General features: G+C 39.3%; 1 pseudogene; it reads right to left on the bottom strand.

The window, feature by feature from the left end:
* Positions 1–869: 869 nt before the first annotated feature.
* LOC102520669 lies at positions 870–18,004 on the bottom strand (annotated as a pseudogene).
* Positions 18,005–18,800: the final 796 nt, after the last annotated feature.

Genomic DNA, 18,800 nt, shown 5'->3' with positions numbered 1-18,800 from the left:
ACACTTGCTATATGAATTCATTTTTGCTTGAATTTCCTCAACAGTTGATTTTAGTTTTTTAAAAGTATATGTATGCCAGGCTCTAGTAACATCTTTGGTTACTAGGCAAAGATCAACAGACAGTTTAGGAAATTCAGAAAACAGTTACTCTGAAGGAAAAAAGCATACTTAGCACTTATTTAGGTTTGAGCTGAGCCGTTTTGGGCTCCCCCGTTTCGCAGGGGTTGATATAAACACAACGTGTGCTTCAGGATATGGGTTGGCACGTTCCTTACTATTAACGTAAATGAGAAAAGTGGGCTTTGTGATGTTTCTAAATGCGTTTCTATATCCTTAACCCAACATGGGCTTCTGGAAGCTGAATGTGGCGATTGTCGCTGACTAGTATCGTTAAGTCTTTTACATTTCACCCCAGAGCAGAGCCTGGCAGTATGTTTGCTGACAGTTTTTTCTCTGTTGAGATGTTCATTTTTATGCTTTATTTTACTATTTGAGGGTACCATTGTCCAAATAACCAAAACAAAATAAGCCCCTTTTCACGTCGAATTTCATGCTTTTTACCTCATGTTTTTAATTGATCTTGGAAAATTGTTTCATCATGCCTGCATAAATATACTGTCATAGTTAACGTCATTAAAACAATGCCGTTTTTATGTATTTTTAATTGTTAAAATTTTTTTTGCTTCTCAACTGCAGGCGTTTTAATGATAGGTCATGGCTAACAATTTTACCTTAAAGCTAAGACAGGAGGTGATACTGTTCCTTTAGGTAAAATACTGACAGCTTAAAAAATGCTTCCGAGAAACCGTGTCCTTACCTGCTGAGAGGGACGGAGGAGGGACCCCTGTCCCCGAGGCCCCGCGGCCGGGTCAGGGCGAGGCGGGAGTGGAAGGCCAGCTGCGCGGAGCGGCGGCTGTGCGCATGCGCGGCCCCAGAGCGGGCAGCGGCGGGCGGGAGGACCCGTGACCCCGCCGGCGTCCCCAGTATGCACAGCGCTCTGACCCCGGGTCGCTGCCCGCCGGGCCGCTTTCCCACTGTGGCTCTACCTTGAACGTCCTCAGCTCCCCAGCTAGTTCCCAGTGTTTGAGATACAGCCCCGTGAGCCTCTCATGTGGGGGCCCCGGTTGGTGTTCCAGACGTCACCACGGTCCGTGTCGAGCTTAAATATGCCGCTCAGGCCAGCCGACACCTCTAGGTCCGCGGGGGCCCTGGGGCCTGAGTGCTGGACCAGCCGGCTCTCCTGCATCTGCAGACGCCGGCCGCGCGGGAGCGGAGGCTGCGGGAGAGGCTCTGCCTCTCTGCGATGCTGTCTCCCACCTTTCGCAGCAGGAGCCTGGCTCTCCGCTGCCCGTCTTCCTCCTTGTCCGGGCGGCTCCTCAAGGGGTACGTCTTCTCCTGAAGGACCCTTGCCCGTTCCTGTTCCAGAAGCTTCTTTGCTTCTACCATCCTGCGCCCCCTGCGCGATGAGGGCTTCTCGGTAACGAGTCTTTCTCTTTTGTTCTCTTTCAACGTCCGGGGACGACTGGGCCATGGCATGCCGACTCCCTGAGATCGTGGCCTGGTCCTTGGCTTCGAGGTCCTGCTGGAAGGCAGCTGTTTTCTGACGGTACGCTTCCCTCTTTTTAAAATTCTTTTATTTTATTTTTTCTGTTTCTTTCTGGGACTCCCTATACCAAATCCAATGAAAAGTAGCCAATCCCAGGATCTTACTGCTTATGAGCTCAGTACTACATGTTGGTTAAGTAAGTGATTTGCCTAAGATCCGGCAGTAAATCTGAGTCTAGCGGGTGTGCATACTTGATCACGGTGTGCTAGTCTCTAGCAGTTAACGCATATTTACAGGTCTCCATGCATCAGGGTCAAGGCTAAGCTCTGTATGCATCAACCTATTAGTCCTCATAGGGTTCCTGTACATTAGAGGCTTATAACCACTCTTGAAAATGAGGAAACGAAAGCCAAGACAGGTAAGTAAGATCATACAGCTAGTAAGCAGTGAAGGGAAGATTTGAACCTGGGCAAATTGCCCCCACAGTCTGTTCCCTGGATCAATCTGCTATGCCAGAATAAAAAGCAAAAGAAAAATCTAATTGAATTATTCAGAAATACTGTTTATGTCATTTCTGGTTTTGGATTAGATGTGAAAAATCTGATGTTTAGAATGAATAAGGCCATTCTCCATAAAGAGAACCTCAGTGTGGTGGTCGGTCAATGTTGCTTCATTTCAGAATCCCCCATAAGAAAACTGGACAAAAGGGAAAACAAAGAAGGGCACTGATGATCTGCACGAGGTATTAAGATCTATATCATGCTTAAGAAGGAAACAAGCATTGGTGCTTCTCAATCAGCATACTCATAACAAAAGAAAATTTCAAGGTGAGATTTTCTAATGCTTTGGATTAAACACCAAAGAAACCATAGCACTCAGATTATATAGAGAAGACTAATCTTTATATCCCAGAAAAAAAAAGACATCTAAGAAAAGACAAAAGTTCCATGCAAAGAATAAATGAAGCCATCAGAGAGGCCAGATGAAGAGATTCTAGAATCTTAATTCACAAGCCCCTAAAAGGGTCCCAGAATTTAAAGGCAAGTGTCTTAATCCCAGCCCATTCTCTTCCAGAGTTCCCCTTATGCCCTCCTGTCTGCAGGCTTTCTGATACCCCAGGGAAGTCATGTTTTCTTTCTCTTTTGGCGTCTTGTAGATTTAATGTTCATCTGTTGAGGCACATTTAGGTGACTTGCCAAATAACTCCTTTTGGCCAAAAGAATATGCTGGGTTATTATTCTTTAGTCCAAATGAGCCAGACTGACTGTCTGCACAGTGGGAATATGCCAGATAATTACTTTAACCATGTCTTTCCCTTGAGCTGTGTATATACATGGTTCTCGTATTCTAGATAAACTTGGTTACATCTCATATTGAATAATTACTGGCAAGTAGCCATGTGCTCAGAGTAATTTAATGTTCATCTTTGGTTTCTACGGGGTGCTGGTGACAAAAGCAGGTTTTGTTTATACTTAAGTTAGAAAGATTTCCTTTTCATAATTCAAAAGAAAATCTCTAAAACCTAAAGAAAGGAGCACTTGATGAAAAAACATGATTTTGGTTTTAAGTTTTCCTCAGGAATCAGAAACACAGTGCTAAGAAAAAGCCAATGTAGTTTAGCTTTTAGAAATAGAAAGACACTGCAAAAAGATTACCACATCGCTACCACCTTGCCAGGCAAGCGATTTTTATTGCATTGAAGTTACATCTGATGTAATGTCGCTCTCCCTTTTGAAAGTGAGGACCACTGTTGCTGCATTTTATTACGGAAGGTAAATAGTATGATTCCCCATGACTTGCTGTATCTCACAGTCCCAGAGTAATAGAAAAAGCCCTAGAATGGGAAGCAGAAGGCCAGGATCCAAGTTCTCACTGTGTTATGTGTTGGTTGTATAACCAGAAGCAAGAAATGTATCCTGTCTCTCCTCTTGTCCTTGTGACAGTGAGAGTAATAGCATCTTAATCTTGCAAAGCATGTCTAGGAGGCTTAAACTGGATCACATAGAAAATCGTTTTATATGCCGTGAAACGCTGAACGTTCTAACTAAATGACAGGAAATTGGTATAAGAGTTGCATACTTTTCAAGAGGGAAAGACAAAACAGGTCGTGTTGGGGTAAAGATGAGTTAGGATGAGAAGGGAACATCAGTGAAGAGACAGATAACCCAGTGAATAATTAAATCAGGAAGGAAACCGCCCTGATGCAAAGCTATACTTTCCTCTCCTCAACTGCCCCAAAGGAAACCTAGGAATTCCAGAGAGAAGAGAGAGAAAGAAACATAAGTAGGAAGCAGATACGCAGGATGTTTTCCAAGCTTTGAAAATGTTCAGACCCTTGGATCCAGAATTTTCCTTCTAAGAACTCTCCTGAGTACGCCATGATGAATAGTATTTTTTTAATTGAAAATTTGATGTATAACATTGTGTAAATTTCAGGTGCACAACATACTTATTTGATGCACTGATATATTGTAGTCTGGTTGCCATCGTGGTGGTGATGGCACCTCTCTTGAGTTGTGGAATTATCATTTCTTTTGTGGTGGGAATAATTGAGAGCTAGTCTCTCAGCAGGTTTGATGATTATAATACAAGACTGTTGTCTATACGCTCTCTGCTGTGCAGAGACTTACTTGTCTACTAGTTGCAAGTTTGTGTCCTTAAACAATATGTCTCCTGTTCCCCCGCCCCTCAGCACTTGGTAACCATCGGTTTGCTCTGTAAGGCTTTTTTATTTTTTTTTATTTTTTTTATTTATTTATTTTTTTGTATGGCTTTTTTAGATTCCACATGGAAGTGCTAACATGCAGTCTCTGTCTTTCTCTGTCTGACTGACCACTTAGCATACTATGTCAAGGTCCATCCAAGTTGTCACAAGTGACAGTATTCCTTCTTTCTCATGGCCGAATTATATATATGTATCTATAATATATAATGAAATATATACATACGTATATATATATATATACACACATACACACCACATCTTCTTTATCCATCTTTATCCATTCATCTTTTGATGGACACTTAGGTTGTTTCCATATCTTGGCTACTGTAAATAATGCTGCAATAAACGTGGGAGTGCATGTCTCTCTTCCATGTCCTGTTTTCATTTCCTTTGGGGGTATATCCAGAAGTGGATTTGCTGGATCTGATGAGTACTATTGGTTCTAATGCTTAATAAATGTGGAAAAATATCTTTGGGTCTACCTGGATAATTTTAGGAGAATGGTTAAGTAAATTACAGTGCAACCACGTGGTGGTTATTATACAGCCACAGGCATGATGTTCAGATAAATACATAAGTGAAGTGGGAAAATGTTTGTCTTACTATTAGGCTAAAAATTAGAAGCCGCCAATTATATCTATGGCCAGTATACACATTTTAAATGAATCATCAGAAAAATAAAATTCTGGAGTTGCCTCTGAGTGTTGGGATTATGGAGATATTTGTTAGTTTGCCCTTTTTTATACTTTAAAAAAATGATTTTCAGACTTTCTACCATGACTTTCATGACCAAACACAAAGAAGTTAAAAAGAAAAAAAGCAGAATGAACATTTTTTTTCCCTGTGGCCAGTAGTGAGTTCTGGGTTTGCAGTGATCCCCTAAAATTTTTAGGACATATGTTTAGTGAGTGAATGTACATTATTGATGTACCAGTTATCATAATTTTGGGAGATTTTGTATTATTTATTATTTGGATGCAAGAGTTTTGATTCTTGAAGTTATCAGAAAAAGCACAATTTTCTACTAGGGCACTCTCAATGGTTCTTTTGAAATCTCTGCTTATTTTAAATGTTATTCTGTGATACAGCCTGAAAAATGGGCAGATCAGGATCTTATAACTTAATGTTGGTATCGTTTAATAGCCTTTTTAGTTACTGATCTGAGCTTTATATGTAACAGTGGCTTGGAGTATAGAACTTGCATTGACATACGTATTTCTCAGTTTATGCAGAAACTCAACCATAATTTATAAGGTGTTTTTTTTTCAGTTATGCATAAAAAAAAGGAAATCATTGCCAATGAACTGCAAAAGAAAGTTGTTACTGACTTGTAGACATTTTTGCTTCAATATTTCTCATGTTTCTCCAAATTATCATGTCCGACACCGAATTTGTTTTATTCTCCCCCAAATTTGTTTCACTTCTTGTGTTCCCTAGCTCTCTAATCTATGCCTTAATCTTTAACTCAGCCTTTTCTCACAGACTAAGTCCTGAGAATGTTATTTCTTAAATATGAATAGATTTTTCCTGCTTTTCTCCTTTTTCACTGGCAGCACATTTATCTGATCAATGAACGTTTCTCACCTGTTTCAACTGCACTTCAAATCTAACTCATCATCAATCCATTCCCTACACTGTATTTTAGAGTAGACTTCCAAAAATCATAATTACAGTTATATCAGTAAGATGTTGTTTACCTTAGAAGAGAGTCTAATCTCATCCATAGGTACCATAATGACATGATTTTCTGAAACAAAACTCGTATAAAATAGATCCAGGTTCAGACAGGTGCTAACCCCTCTACTGAAGAGAGTTGCAAGGCCAGGTGTATGCAGTCCATTGTAGCCAAGCAGAGAAGATAAGGTTGCCTCTCACCTGAAATGGTAGTACTTGTGCTAGAAGAAAATATTCTGTGCAGGAAAAGTACGGAGCTGGGAGAGACATGTGAGTTAAGAGCAGGGACTATGTTTGCTAGTCCACGGAGATTTTGAGTTCCTAGCACCACACTCACTGTTCAGGGGCACTGGTTAAAATGGATGTGCTTTCAAAGTAGTTGACTACAGCCAAGAGCAAAGATTTGTGTTTTGAGAGTTTGTTTGAGTGGGTAAAACTTAAAAGTAACTTTTCAGAAAAACTTTTGTGCTTCCTGTGAAATATCTTCCTATGAGAGGCGGTGGTTTATATATGGGCTTGTGTGCAGTGTGGTCATCTTGATGTTGTTTCTCTTCCCTTTTTATCTGGATTCTTTCTTGTCTAGCTCCTTCATGCTGACAGCTCCAGTGGAACACCTGAGTTCCTTTTTCTTTACTTGTTACTTTCATTTGATGATGATGATGATGATGATGATGATGATGGTTTTATGGAGGGAAAAAGGGGTAGGTGTTGGGAGTGTTCAAACTTCTTTCTGGGAGTGTTCTCTGATGACTCTCATTTTGCTGCAAGTGGTGATTTTCTTGCTCACCCGGCAGGGAGAGGAGACAAGTATTGTATGAGATTGTCTTGAAACTGGTCTATGGACCTTTTTTTTTTTTTAATTTACCAATGACTGATTTCTTTCTCCCTTTCTTCCTTTCTTTCTTTCTTTCTTTCTTTCTTTCTTTCTTCCTTCCTTCCTTCCTTCCTTCCTTCCTTCCTTCCTTCCTCTTTCCTTCTATCTTTCATCTTCATTTCTCTTTCAACTTTCTATCTTTCTTTCTTTCTTTAAATGAAGTATACAATATTGTTTACAATATTGTGTTAATTTCTAATGTACAACATAGTGATTCAGTTATGCATATCTATATATATTCCTTTCATATTTTTCATTATAGGCTATTGCAAGGTATTGAATATAGTTCCTTGTGCTATACAGTAGAAATTTGTTGTTTATTTTATGTATATATACAATGAAATACTACTCAGTGATGGAAAAGAGTAAAATAATGCCATTTGCAGCAACATAAATGGACCTGGAGATCGTCATTCTGAGTGAAGTAAGCCAGAAAGAGAAATAAAAATTACTGTATGATATTACTCATACGTGGAATCTAAAAAATAAAGGGACACAAATGAACTTATTTACAAAACAGACTCACAGATGTAGAAAAAAAACTTCGGGATTTTTTTAAAATACAATGCAGCCTCCATTGGCGGTGGTCCAATTCAGGATAGATTATTATCTTTAATTTTATTTTCATCCACCATCTTTTAACTAAGCACTCTTAGGTCAGGCAGAACTGAGGACCACGCTGGGTATACTCAGGTAAATGTGTCTGTAGACCCGCAACAAATACTTGGCAGCCAGCTACCATAATGACATTTATACTTACATATGCATACATCTGTACACCTGTACATGTATATATATGTATATTCTCTACTTTGCAAATACTTGCAAAACACTTAGCTTTCTACTTCAAGTGTTAATAACAAGTCTAAAAACTTTCTTTCCAATATTTTCATTTGAAGTAAACTCTTTAGCAATGATGGCATCTCCACATAAAATGTTATAAAAACTGTTAGTGTAATTCTTTGGTCATGAATTGAAGATACCTGAACCAAAAGGAGAAGAGTGTAGAGGAAAAAAAGAGTCTGTCCCCTCTTTTCAAGTCTGTGGATTTGCCCTATTTCATTAGACTTGTTTGTAATTCTCCACGTAAGCAACACAGAATGGAAATCTTAGGGAAATTTCTTGTAGATCCTTATAATGGTCCTGCTGTCAGTCTTAATTTTTAATGGTAAGCATTTTTACTTACTTTTCTGTTGTTGTTGGTTGGACTGTTTTCTTAAGTGTTTAGTGGGAACTTAGAATAGGCTGCACAGTGTTCTTTTTAGCCTGGCCCCGTGTTAGACTAAAGATTGCATTGTTCAATTCTTAGTAGTCTTTTTTTTGTTATTGTTTGTTTCTTCCCTTTTATCTTTCTGTTGAATGCCAACCCAAGATCAAGAAATGTTTTACCAACATCTGTTTATTATTTTATTTAAACCCGAGGACTGTACACATGCACATTGTTTATAAGTTTCCATATAGCCCTCAAATGACTTCCTCCCATTTATTCTTGATGATTTGGCTTCAAACCCATCTTTTATATTCAATTCAGTTTTGGGGGGGTTTTTTTGCCTTTAAAGTCAAACATGTTTCTAAGTGGTACTGGTTGGACGATCACAACAGAATTTCAAACAAGCCAGTGTTTTGTGTTGTATGTTCAGAACTAACAAACACATCCCATGGCTTATATGAATGCCTTTACAACAAAGCCAAAAGGATGCTAGCTAAAGCACATCCACCACTCACTCTGAGGAGTGTGGAGAAATTACGGAATTCTTACAGAATCGTATGGATAATTATGGAATATCGGGATGTTCTTGCTCTCCACCTAATGGGTTGATAAATGAAAACAGTGCCAGGAATTTTGTTTTTAACTTTTAAATATCTCCTTAGTAAGCATTTTATAGTGGTGGCAGGCTATTTTACACTTTCAAGTGTAAGTAAAATGTTTCTAGCGTTAAGTTGCAAAGCTGTCTATATTCCATACCAGATCAGTGAGATTTATCTGTCACCAGACTCACCTTTCTGATCAGTTAATTTTATTTTGAGCTTCCTGATCTATCCTCAAACCTAATGTCTTTCAGCTGTGCTCGGTCAATAACAAATTTGTGGAATAAACCATTAGAAGAGATAAGGACTAGAATTTTCATGGAAGGGAGGGGTTTCTTGTGTAATACTTGGGTTAAATTAGAAATGTGGATTTCAGTATTCTCTGGTAAGGTGGGAATTGCGGTTCTAACTCAGGCAATTCTGATTAATATTCTTTTTCCAAATTATTTGATTAATAAAGATTGTCTTTGACTGTACACACCAATTTAGGTAGCATATTAAATTAATTACTTTAGTATCTCCAGTAGCACCACTCCTCTCTACAACACAGTAGCATGGTCATGATTTTAAAAACAGAAAATATATTAGTATGAAACAAAAGTTGCAAAGAGATTTATTTCCTGTTTCTTTTTTTCCCTTTTTGTAGATAGGTAGATGGTTGATATTTGGGAAAAAATCACATAATACTCAACTGTAATAACTTTTTTTTTGAATTAAAACAAACCACTCTCCTTGGAACTTTTAATTATAAAGGTTTAGTTCCTGAACCACTACGTTGTTATCATAGACATTAAAAATACTCCAATGGTTATGATTTTTTGGCTTTTTGGAAAAATGCAGTCAGTCTCCAGCTGACCAAAAATTTACACTGCAAATATTTTTGCAAAATTAAGGATAGCCCTTTTGGAGAGTTTGATGATCATTTTGAAATTTCCCACCCATATTTAGTTTGGATTTGGATGTTGTTTGTGGGTTTTTTTTTTATATTAAAAATGTCTTTTACTCTCCATAACTGAACTCTGCTATTGGACTGTCAAAATAGATATCTACTTACATGTCAAGGGGTCGCCATGAACTTTTGTTTTACAGCATAAATAATGTCTCTGACCTGTTTCAAGATCTTAGAGACTTTGCAGGTAGTCTCGTTTAAGTGGTACGTCTCCGCTCACACAGCTGCTAAGAAGTGCAGCTGGTCAGTTTTGACTCGAGTACTCAGCAGAGGTAGCAGAATCTAACTTACTCTAAGATTTTGATAGATTTGGAAGGGAGTAAAGGAAAATAACCAGCTGTATCCGTGTCCCCTCAATTCCCATTTTTTCAGCCAGCGTAGTTGGAAGACCATGGATTTCAGAGTCAGAAGGAACTGAATTCAGACATCAGTTTACTGGCTGTATGATCTGAGGCTAATTATCAACCTTGGCTGAGACATCACTTTTTCTCTTGTAAAATGGGGTGGGAAAAGTCTAATTATTGAATAATATAGTAAGTGTCAGCAAAGCCCCTGCCATAGAATGCATATGCAATAAATGATGTATTTTATTCATCACACCTGAAATTCTAAGCTTATCATTCTGATGTTACAGGCCACTGTTTGGATTGGGGTGGAAAAGTTTGACATCTGTCACAAATTGTCACAGGAGAGAGAAAAGGATACAGTAACCCTCAGTTCTCAACTGAGGGCTGGCTAGCCTTTCAGGGGATACCTGGCAGTGCCTGGGGACGGTGTTGGTTATCCCAGCAGGGGAGAGAGGGAGGGTGCCACTGGCATCTAGTGGGTAAAATCCAGAGATACTGCTCACTACCCTGCACAGCACAGGACAGACCTCACAACAGCGAATAATCTGGCCTCATATATTAATCGAGTCGAGACTGAGAAATCCTGGAATACACCGAAAAACGTTCTGGGCTTCCTCACCTCAAATGACCTGATGACAAAGCTGAATTCTCAGTGCCCATACGCTAAATTCAAGTGAAATTATGGGGTGCATTTAATTATACTCAATTTAACTTACACAACTAACTTTCTGTTTTAAGAAAGAAAAGTTGGTAGGTATACTGTTTAATTTTCATATATTTTATATCATGCTTATTAACTATAATTATGATATACTGCATATAGAAATTTAGGCCATAATTATAAATGTCAAAATCCAAGAAATATTTTTTAAATTTAGTGTGTAGAATCTGTGAGTTCATCTAGTTCTTATCAATCTTCTCATCTTGGGAATGTCTATCCATAGGTTATATATCTACGTTATGTAGGTTATATATTAAATTATATATCTGCAAGTGTTATAAATATACATACATATCAGAATGAGCTAGTAATGCCAACACAATACATTCTCAATATACCTTAAAATGGCTCTGAGGAAAAAAAATCTCCCATACATAATATCTGAGCTAGTAGTTTAAAAATTAAAACAAAACAAAAACCTGTCAAGTGTTTGAAATTCTGCTCTTGAAGGAACTGCCTAGAAAAACCATCTTTGGCATGTTCTACACTCTTCTTGTTCAGGAAACCACTTAGAATCTACAAGATTTATTCCATGCATCTGAAACAAAATACTTTTTGTTTCACCAGATTTCTTTGAAAGATATTTGTTTTCAAGATGTTTGCCACCACTTGTAAGGAAAATAAAATATAGAGGATTTTTATACTGGAGACATTCTGTTCTGCCGGCCCCCAGTCCAGGCATTCTGAATTAGATGTTTCAGGAAGAATTTTTCTTTTTAGGTTGATGAAATGTTAAACCAACTTGGGCCTCTTAGAGGACTACAGAGACTGATTACAAATTTCCTAAACTTGCTATGAATTTTTGAAGTGCTGAAAATTTCTCTTCAGAGTACATTCTTAACAGTTTAGAATATTTTTCTCGAAAAAAAAAAAAAGGAAAGAAAAATATCTTTTCCTGTTGTGAAAAGGTTTCAGATTCCAAGTCTAATATTTCTACATTGATAAAGTATGCTATTAATTAGAGTTAAGGAAAAGATAATAAATAAATACCTCACCTTTCATCTGAGACTTCTAAGAGCATTGTACTTATTAGGGAATTTTCACAGCATCTAAGTAAGAGACCGAACCTGTAGTCAGAACCTCAGAGAAAATTGCAGATGACTTGTTTTTTCATGATGGGCAGTGATTACAAATCTGGGTATCTGTGGTGGATTGTTGGTGAAACTGGCCAAAATAATTGGTCCTCCCAGGCTACAACCTTGGCTTGGTCCCTCTTACAGTGACTCTCGATTTAGCCAATGAAACAATGACAAATTTGATGGAGACTTGAAAAGTGCTTGCATCTTGGGACCTGGAAACCCTGTGACCAAATCTTGGCCATCGTCCTGGAGGATCAGACGCGTCCCAGTCACCACATCCCCTCACCTGGCCCCATGCTAACCACAGAGTGCTGGTGAGGCCATCCAAACCAAGCCCAGCCAAACTCGCCCGGACTTGAAGAACTACTCATCTGATCCACAGATTTATGGAAATTAATAAACAATACGTTTTTTAAGTGGCTAAGTTTCAGGGTAGTTTGTTGCAAAGTGAAAACTATTAAATTATCCCTGGATATTTAATATATATGATTAAAATGGTAGTGTAGATACAGCTGGAATTTCTGAAATTGCCTACACTGTAATTTAACTTTTAACAGAGTGAGGTAAACCAGTGTTCAGTGGAAGGAGACCTTGGGTGCAAATCCAGATTCAGGGTCTGTCCCTTGTTCTTACCGTAGTTATGCCTAGGACTTGGACCAAACTGATGCGCTTATCTGCAGCCGAGTCTCTTTCTCAGCTCCCTCCTCCTAAACCTGTCACGCCTTGTGTCCCTCAGGGGTCTGTCTCCAGTCCCTGGTCCTCTTCACACTCGGCACAGTTTCTCACTGTGAGCAAATCAAGGCATGACTGCAGCCACCCTCTGCACACCCGTCACTCCTGCATCTGTTTCTGAAGCTCGGATCTTCTTTTCTCTCATTTGCCATCAGCAAACCTTAGTTACTTGCTTCGCATCTCCTACAGACATCTTAAACTTTAGAAGGAAAAAAGAGAGGAGAGAAGGAAGGAAGGAGGGATGGATGAAAGGAAGGAAGCAAAGAAGAAAGAGAAAGAGAAACAGCTTCTCCCTTCACTCTTGTTTGTTTTGTATTCTGCGTCTGGACTTGGTGCTCTTGGTAGCACCATCGTCACCCTAGGTGGTGGGAGATGGCAACCTGACAGTCCCTGCACTTGCTTCTCTCTTCTTTAGTGCTTAAATCCAGTCACTTGTCAAGACCTATTGATTTATCTTAGAAATAGTTCTTAAATTCAGACCCTTCTCTCTGTCCCTTTTATGACTCTCTTTCTTTACCTTTTTAGTAAAATACCGTAAAAACATTTTAGGTGTCCTCCTGGCAAAGAGTCATGTCCTCGTCACAATCATTATCAAATCAACAATCAAGGTGATCTCTCCAAAGCGCAAATGTGGTGATGTCACTCCTTACTCCTCCTTGCATAGGCTGGATGATGCATCTCCGGCAAGCTAAAAATCCCACGTCCTCAGTGTCGCAAAAGATCTCAGTGTTTTGTAGCTGGCATTGTTACTGTTTTCCTTTTCTCTCTTCTTTTTTCTGTTAGGTGGTGGGAGAAGAAAGAACATGAGTTCAGTTTTAAACAAATTAAATTATTGAAAACAGAGATAAGTCCAATAATTTGGGATAATGGGCCTGGAGCCCACGTGCGAGGACCAGAATGGATATGCAAAGAGCACCCTTTACCCTTGCTGGGTGGCTGGGAATTTTCACAGCCAAGGACCTGAGATATATCAATATTTAAGGAATAGTTGCAAGATGGTAACCAAGAAATCAATGGAAATGAACGGTCAATGAGGTTTAAAAAAACGAGAGAGTGTGGTATAATTAAAAAACAAAGGAGAAAAGTGTTTCAAGGAGACAGTGCTCCAAAGTTTCCCTGCTCCTGAAATTTGAAGGCAGATGAGAATTGTGATGTGCCCTCCTCATGTAAACAACATACTGACCGAGTTCCGAAGGGTCAGTGTGAGATTGCCCATGAGACAAAGAGGGCAGACCCTTCAAATGTCTTTCATATACTTTTCTAAAATTATTTTTGATGAATAAGAGGTTTACAGTGGTAGGTTTGTGTATACTCAAATTTCATGGAAGAACTTGCCAGTGGATAGGTATTGACGTATTGTCAGAGAAGCAGATAGTAACTGGAAGCATTCAGAGGATAATTAATGTACATTTTCTTGCTATTAAACAAGAATAGAGAAAGGGAATTCTGAGCATATTTTATGATTTTTAAAATTATTACTTGGTTTTTTAATGGAGGTACTGGGGATTGAACCCAGAACCTTGTGCATGCTAAGCACACGCTCTACCACTGAGCATAACCCTCCCACTCTGAGCATCTTTTGGAATCTGTTTATCCTACTATCTGGTCAATGACTAAAAGAAGGGCCTTTATGTTTAGGGAGTTTTGATCTTATAGTTCACATATTATTCAGGATTCCAAAAGGAATGAACAGATGCACACAATGGAGGTTTTGAGGAGGATTTCATGAATGGACTATTTACAGACATGCCGGCAGGGATAAGGAAACCAATTAGAGACGTGGCGGCTTCCAGGAACTCACCTCACTGGGAGGTTTACCACTTCAAGGCCTGGAGGAGCACAGGGTGAGCAAAGAGTTTGGCAGGATGGAGTGAAAGTGGAGGGAGTAGAGGACAGGCTCCCCACAGGAATCAGTGTAGGGAGCATCATTGTCGGCGCCGGTGTGCGGGTGGCGCAGGGAAGGAATGCTCAGGTTATTCAGGTCTTATTCTCTTCCTGGCCAACCAGTTCAGAAGCCAGAAGGCAAGGGAGTTTGAGCGATGCATCCTTGGAGGACGAGCCTCCCAAGGTGCAGGGCAGGGTGGAGAAGGAGGGAGCGTGGTTCTGGAGGGAAAAATAGAGAAGTAGTGAGTGATTCACTCTTACACCTAAAGGCAATCAGTATGCACTGCAGCCTCTCCCCTTAGAAAAGCAGCAAGTTCACAGAGGGTGAAAAGGCAGCCACCCAAACATACTGCAGTCTGAAATTCTGGCCTCGTCTTAAATTCAAGGGCGGAAGGGAGATAGTCCAGGGCCTAAGCTTGGACGTTGATTAACTGAGGTTTAAATTCATTACTGCCATGCATAGCTGTGTTACAGGCAGAGAGCCTAACCTGTCTCAGTTTTACCGGTTGTAAAAATGGAACAATAATAAATTCTGAAAGAGTTTCACAAGAATGTTTGACATGTACGTACCAGTTCCTTTCCTGCTAGAAGCATTACTGTCATTCACCCTTGCCCTTTAAAGATGTAACTTTGCCTTTCAAAACATGTATAACTGCCTTGCGTGAAAATCCCCAACTCCCAAGCAGTGAGCTGCCGACATCCCAAACCTTTCATTCCCAAGGACTCTTCCTTTTCCATATTTCAGAGTTATAAATAAATCCTAATCTTATGTGCACTTGTGGCCTTTCAGAGATTCGTTCCCTAATCCTTGTTTTTCATCCTCAGTGTTCTCACACGCCCACACACCAAGACACACACATCTTTCCCTCCCTGCTTTAGGTATTAGTTTCTTATCGTGTGTGAGTCAGCAGCAAATTGCAGTTTCCAGGCAAAATGAGATCAAGAAGAGGGATCTTTCAAAAATCATTGGGGTGTATGCTTACAGAAACTCCACCTGGCGGTTCATTATTAATCAAATCCATTTGCATGCCAGTAATATTCTGGAGACTCTTAGGATAACTGATATTAATTCCATCTTTTGGAGGTTGTGAATTCCTTAAGATTCTGTTGGCCAAGAGTGCCTGTGCAGAATCTGAAAATGTGCATGTTTGATGTCGCTTGTGATGTGAGGAAACAACTTTATAGCCTTAAAATCCTTCATGAAATTAAATATTATCTTAAGAAATCCTAATTAACTTAATCTTCATCTCCATCTTCACTTTCTTTTCTGTGACTTCATTCTGGGCTGGCCTGCCTGTGACCTGGGGCACATTGGCTTCACATTAGATTAAATGTTACTAAAGCCTCAAAAAAAAAAATAACCTTTTAATTACCTTTCAAACTCTATAAAGAGAATTCAGTTTTTAGGGTGACATCACCCGATGATGGTTTTAGCACACTAATTTTATTCCCTCACTGCACCAGTTTATCTTAGTTTACACAGATAACCAACCAGATGTTGAAATATTAAAATGGGATGATCTCTGTACATTTCTACTCACACAAAGAGATTGCAACCCAAGAGTACCTCAGTGTTTCCCATACTGTTTTGAATTCATTAATCACGTCGTTGTTTCATAGTGTCTTGCAGAGAACACCAAAGGTAACAGTCTGGTTGGCATAACAGCTAAGATTCTGAAGGAGCAAAAGTTACATCATGACAAGTGATAATTTTTAAAGTTATTGAAATAATGCCAGAGCAATTTTACAGGGACACCTCCAGGTCGTTCTGTGAACCTCAGCTCTGCCAAATAATAAAGACAATACCACATTGCACAAAGTGAGATATTCTGTTTTTCCCTGAAGATTAAGTACGGCCTAACACTGCAGTGTAGTAGAGCAACTTCAAAATGACAGTTATACGTGTCATTTGTAAGTGAGGTTTTATTTTCATCATTTCTGCCATAGCAGGATTCTCACAAATTTACTTCACTGTTCAGTCCATGTACTTTGGTCAACAGCTAGATTTTTTTCTTTCTCTTTTTTTTAACTAAAAGAAAGCTAGCTGTGGCAGATTCTTTAAACAAAAATCTGGATTGGTTTTACATATAATGTCTAGGTTGAAGTAGAAAATGTTGAACAGAAAAAGGTCGATACATACAGCTATACATTTAAACAATGTTTTCTAATCACTAGGCTGATGATAGAAGATAAATACAAAAGAATCCTATTTAAAGTATTCAAAAATTATAAAGAAACTGTGTGTTTTCTAGAAAATAAAGTTGATTATCATAGAACTAGACAGTAGAGGTACATTTATTCTGCTGCGCCGGTCTGAAATGTCTTGTGAGAGAGAGCTGACTCTGAGCTGTGCTTTGAGCATTGGGTAGGCTGTTAGTTATCTGGAATCGGGGAATGCAATCATTGCAGTTGTAGAAAAGAAGTGTAGCAAAAGTGGCAAGATGTTTGGTGAGTGACGAGTGGTACAGTGTGGCTAGAAGCAGGAGCCACGTCAGAGTTCCCATCAGCACGGGAAGTGCATCATACATCTGATATTCTTGAGACAACATGGATCTGTGCCTTTAAAACATGGTTCATACGGGGTATTGAATAGACGAAAGGGGAGAGACTGATTGCATCAGACCACAGAGGCGCTGGCCTGATAGTCCAAGCTACCATCACCAAACTTCTTTGCTGTCAGACTCATGATCAGATTTAAAAAATGAGTATACATCACAGACCCCCAATCAAGTATATTTGTGTATTCTTAATTTATGTACATATATACATAACACCTACATACATATAATTGCTTCTATATATAAGGGACACTATAAAACACACAAATGTGTAGAAATGAAAAGAAACACATTTTAGAGAAAGTCGTCCTCTTTCTGTGCCCCCGAGATGATTCGCAGCATCTCCTGAGGTATGTGCACCATTCTTTGGTCACCACTGGGCTAAGTAATAAATAACAGAAGTAATGAGAGCTATAAATAAGACAGGAAAAGGGGCTGATGCAAAAAACATTGCCCTGATTACAGTTGCAGATTGCAGATTAAATGCAGGAGTCTAAAAATGGATAAATAGCTCAAGATCGCAAGACTAAACATGGGAGAGGCCTCGGTGAAAAAGTAGAGTGAGAACCTTCAGAAATCCTCCCCTTTGTTAAAACTACAAGGACTCTGATGACTGTTGTCAGAAAAAAAAACTTTTACAGAACTCTGGAAATTAACCAGAGGCTTGCAGCAATCTGGGCAATAATTGTTAAAAAAAAAAAAATGACAAAATCTCAGGAAAAACAGTGAGTCTTGTGGCCTTTTAACTCATGAAACTCGTCCGTGTTGCCAATTCAAACAGCTGTCCGGTGCAGCAGCTCTCCTCTCACTGGCTGAGCTGGTCGCACAGGCGTCACGCATCCTCTGTTGGCCCACGCTTTTCCCAGTCCTGTGATGCAACATTATCTCTGTTTCACTGCTCTTCTGGCTGTTTCTTCTTTGTTTCTTTTTCACACCTGAAATGTTGGGATCCCTGAAGATGATGACATCGATCCTCTTCTTCTTATCACTTTACGATACCTGGTTGGCATCCCATTGAGTCGGATCGCCTCGATTCCCATCTGTGTGCTGGTACCTCCCAGTTTGGTATAATTAGCCCAGCCTTCCCGCCTATGTTCCAGGCTCATAACCGCTTTGCCTATCAAAGCATACACTTTAATCCTCTTAACACACTAATGGTCTTGTCTCTCCCAGCTCTCAGAATGCCATGATTTCCGGAATCACAGTTCCAAGCTCATTAGTCATCCAGGGTCTTATCCCCTTCCACAGGCACTTGAGTCTATTTGGAATATGTTTAATGTCATCTGATGAAACCTGTTACTAATTTTTATTAAGAAGTATGTTCCCTTATGTTCCATTACTCTGTGTTTGGTTTGAATACATACACCCTTTGATGGAGTCCCAGAAAGACATTTGGGGACACTTCTTGATCACTAACATAGAAAATAAAGAAGAAAAAAAAATAACTCTAGTCATTTTATGTGTTTAGGAGGTAAATTGGTTCAATTAAAGCAAACAGAGTTTCAGCACTGACATCCTTAGCATCCTAAGTGTGTTTTATTTACTGTACACGTGGAACAAATAAATGAATAAAAGATCAGACTAAGCAATCAGATCAGTGGTTTTTATTATGTTCACAGAGTTGTGCAGTCACCACCACAGTCTAATTTTAGAACATTTCCATCACCCCAGAAAGAAACAACTAACTTATTAGTAGCCACTCATCTCTTTAGACGTGTCTGGAAGGGCCACAATGTACCAACCAGTGAAAGCTGTGAGAAATGTGAATAGTGTTCGACCATGCATGCGATCTGTGAACACCCCATGAATGAATGATCTTTCCTACACATTTTCCGAGGAACTTTGTAAATCATGAAGAATATGCCAGAGTTACATTCATCTAGTCCTTGAATCTCAGACCTT

The sequence above is a fragment of the Camelus ferus genome, chromosome 16 (assembly GCF_009834535.1).
Source record: "Camelus ferus isolate YT-003-E chromosome 16, BCGSAC_Cfer_1.0, whole genome shotgun sequence".
NCBI classification, from domain to species: Eukaryota; Metazoa; Chordata; class Mammalia; order Artiodactyla; family Camelidae; genus Camelus; species Camelus ferus.
Note: the sequence above shows the minus strand (reverse complement) of the source record. Positions and strands in the feature narration are given on the sequence as shown.